Consider the following 4,050-nt stretch of genomic DNA (forward strand, 5'->3'; position numbering starts at 1 on the left):
AGATTTTATTGTTAGTCTAATTAGAACAGGTGTTACTGAATATTCATGATTATGCATGAGCTTGTTGCTTAGCAATCACGTCATTTCCGGTTTTATGAGTTTTGTTGAGGGCCTCCTCCAAAGGATTTCATTGCTAGGTAAATAGACAAATGGACGAAGTAGCTAATATTTATGAAACAATTCTTAACTTTTGGTTTACGCATATAAGGGTATTTTATTGAATTTATTACAGTAAACACAGACATTGAATAAGATGAGAAGAAATGCATAATTCCATTTTATATTTATTTTCAAGATTGAAATCAAGTTGGGATATATGTATACATTTTATTATATACTCTATATATTACATGTACATTCGGAAAAAATTAATATACCTGATTTTAATCCTCAAAATTATATGTAGGCCTATTATTATCTTACATGTCTACATTCTTGCAACAAACGGGTTATTTTCTCTATTAAGATAAACATTAGTAATAATAATACAATATTATTAATCATAAAGCCTACAGCATTAATACATAATGCTAACATTATTTGCGAGATTTTACAGAGGAAAATATTAAAAATATATATATTCACACTATATTCTAATTAATTTCATATGCAGAATTTATTCAGGAAGCTTGATGAGTGTCAACATTTTTGGCTATCTATAGTAATTGGTAAGTTCTGTTGCCCTTTGACGATTGGGTCTGGACAATCCTGTGGATTCTGTGTCTACCTCACTGGAATAGAAAAGTATTGAGAAAAAATTTAGAAACAGAAAAAGAATTATAACGGAGTATCAAACACATAATATATAAATAAAAATTAGCACCCAAACCTGAACATTATCGTATTCATTTTTTTCACAATGTATTGACAATGCTGATACAACAGAATAGTACTTCACACTTCACATATCAACATTATCATATTAAAATTGCTTATAGCTAACATGTAGGATGCTTATAATATCATCATATATATGGAATAAATGAGAATTATTAAATACATGGTGTAGTAGATTGCAAAAATTACGTGAACAAAATTATTTTAGCATTCGATTGTCATGGTTAAATAAAATATATAAAAGTGTACACTTCGATAGAAAATATAGATTCATAAATACAGTATATTCAAACAATAAACATAATACTATAATTATATCTTCATACGAACATTTTTCATAATATAATATTTATTGACTGATTGATTGAATTTGTTTGATGCTCAACATGCACATGCAAGATAAAAAATGAATATGATCAAGAAAATAAAAATTAATAAGCATTAGGAATGCCCATTAAGCCGGAGTCCAGCCCATTTCTAAAGGGGTCCAATTTAAATATATACTGTCTGTCATGAGCTGAAAGATGAAACGTTTAATTCCATAATTAAATAATTATATTTCAGTAAGTTATTAACTTACAAATAAACACCAGAATGACAAAATTGTTTCCCTGTTAAATAATGACAGTTAAATAATACCAGTATTATAGGCCTATGCTTATATATATATAGGCACTTAAATTGGCTGGTAGTATCAATTTATGAGTTTTGTAGTAAAATGTCCGTCAATCAGGAAAAATGACAAAAATATAGCCAGGGAATATTGATCGGGGTCTGAAACAAGGGGCTGCCTAGAGCCTCAGTCAGGGTCCCGGAATTAAATTCATGGGGTGGGATTCATGATGATATAATTTTATGAGAATTTTGTATTCATTAATATGGTGTAGTCACTTATTGCAAATTACTCGAGGGACTGCATAAAATATATACGCATAATTGATGGGGAGAAAATTTACGATTCAGGATTAATATTTATTTGTCGTTTAGCCAGACGATGGGGGGGGGGGTTGATGTTAGTTTATAAGTTATGGTAACGCGGGCTACATGAGCAATCTACTTGCTTTTGAATTAAAAACTAATAACTATTTACAGCAACTATATGACGTTACCGGGGCCCAGCATACCACCTAATGTGGAGTATCCGTGCATACATGGCCACATAGAGAGTGACGCTCACCCGTGCACGGCTCATGTCTGGTTTTTAAACTGTATCTGGTTTCCTTAATCGCCCCTGTTTCATATTTCGACTTTCTTTTGGAGGGGCGCCATGAGCGTTTTCTCGTAAACGGATACCGGTGCTTTATAAATTTAAATATTTTTTTTTCATTATATGTAAGATGGTCAACTGCTGTATTTTTGAAAATAAAAATACAATTTGAGAGCAGCTAGCCAGTGGCGGATTCAAGGGGGAGTGTGCAACATTCCCCCCACCTAATAGGCCTATTTTAAAAGTGGAGAAAAAAAGAAAATTGTATTCATATTTAAGTCATTTCCGGCCAAAGCGTGGAGCATGGAGGTGCCATAATCAAATCAATTTGTGAAATTCTCACCCTAGATCCCATCTATTTCGAATTACTGGATCCGCCATTGGTAGCTATAGTATTTGATATCGACATCATGGAGGTACACATCCGTGAAGATATTAATATCTATTTGATAAAGACAGAATTCCCATTTAACAGCTGAATAAACGATGCAAAATATTCAATACTGTACTCACATTTGTTATTAATGTAAAGTCTCCTTTGTAGTCTTGCAACTCCATTCAGTATTGTGTATAGTAAAACGCTACCTGAGGTATCAAAAACAATTCATTATTTTGATTATTAACGTGAAATCAACTGCACAACGAACGCACGTACAATTGTGAAGCGAAAAGGAAGGTACAAGTGAAGGGCAGGAAAGGATGGAAGGTTAAAAAAAGGGGGAAAAGAAAAAAGAAAAATTGATCGCTCAAAACGCATCAGTTGTTATTTTCGGGCGTCTAGAACACAAATTTCGCGGGGCATGCCCCGGACCCCCTAGGGTGGTACTATCTCGATCGCCCCTCTACTTTCGGCCCCACTTTTGGACATCTCTGGATCTGGATTGGAACCTACTTCGATCAATTTCGCTGTCCTTTAAAAATAATATAGAAAATATTTTTGTCGGGCTATAACAAATTTCGATTATTCATGAGATAATGACAAGATTCTTGGTACAGTAATTAATTTAATATAATGTCAATTTACAAAACAGATACGAATGTACAATATAGGCCCTAAACAAAGAACGGAAGTTAGCAAGCCGCAAGTTGTGGAAATAACGTTTTCTTTATCCGCCTAGTTTCAGGTCTCTCATGGTTTCAGCGAGTTGGAATATATGTTGTTGTTGAATAGAAGATAGAACAATGGATAGAATGCAACCATGTTAGTGCATGCTTCTGTCGAGGAAATTTTCAATGCCTTTAATGCCTAACAAACTTAGTCAAAACCATAACCATAAAATGAAGATAGAATTTCCCATTTAAATAATAAACGATACAAAATGTTCAATACTGTACTCACATTTGTTATTGATTGTAATGTCTCCTTCATAGTCTTTCAACTCCATTCAGTATTGTTTATATGTAAAACGCCACCTGGAGAGGTACCGGTATCAAAAACAATTCATTATTGTTTTTCCAAAGCGCCATTCCTTTATGATGATGATGATGATGATGATGGCTGGGGTCCTAAGTCTCCCGGAACTCGCAGGAGTCACTCTGAAACCGGGACGGCCTCCACAAATTAATAATTTTGCATGTTTTCACTGCTTTATTATCAATTTTCTCACGGAAGTCAGTGCCGATGGGTATCACTATGTGCAGTAAAATAAAATTAAATGTGTTAACAAAGCTCATTAACCAGATCAGTGGCGGATTTAAAGAAGGGAGAAGCCGCCTCCCCCCCCCACCATATTTCAAAATCACGAAAAAATTGGATAGACATGAAAATTATACTCGAACTTAAGCATGAGAGAGCCACTTCCGGCTATCAAGAGGTGCCACAATCACAAACGTTCCCAACCTAGCCCCATCCATGGTGGGGCCAACATAGTCCAGACCCACCATTATGGAAGTCCTTCCCTCCTCCCTGCCTCCTTCTATTCCTTTCAGGATTCCTTTATGATGATGATGATGATAATAATAATAACAATGGTGATGGGTATGATGATATTGATTATAATGAAGAT

The 4,050-nt window shown here is 34.2% G+C and overlaps 1 long non-coding RNA gene across 1 annotated transcript; it reads right to left on the reverse strand.

The window, feature by feature from the left end:
* Positions 1 to 277: 277 nt before the first annotated feature.
* On the reverse strand, positions 278 to 3,557 carry LOC117114650. The gene is made up of 3 exons (XR_004446408.1): positions 3,384 to 3,557; positions 2,558 to 2,629; positions 278 to 731 (listed from the first exon to the last, which is right to left on the reverse strand). It is a non-coding gene; the product is annotated as an uncharacterized LOC117114650 (long non-coding RNA).
* Between the last annotated feature and the right edge of the window lie 493 nt (positions 3,558 to 4,050).

This window comes from Anneissia japonica, unplaced genomic scaffold, assembly GCF_011630105.1.
Source record: "Anneissia japonica isolate Jap-2015-1 unplaced genomic scaffold, ASM1163010v1 scaffold199_len4679917_cov187, whole genome shotgun sequence".
Lineage (NCBI taxonomy): Eukaryota > Metazoa > Echinodermata > Crinoidea > Comatulida > Comatulidae > Anneissia > Anneissia japonica.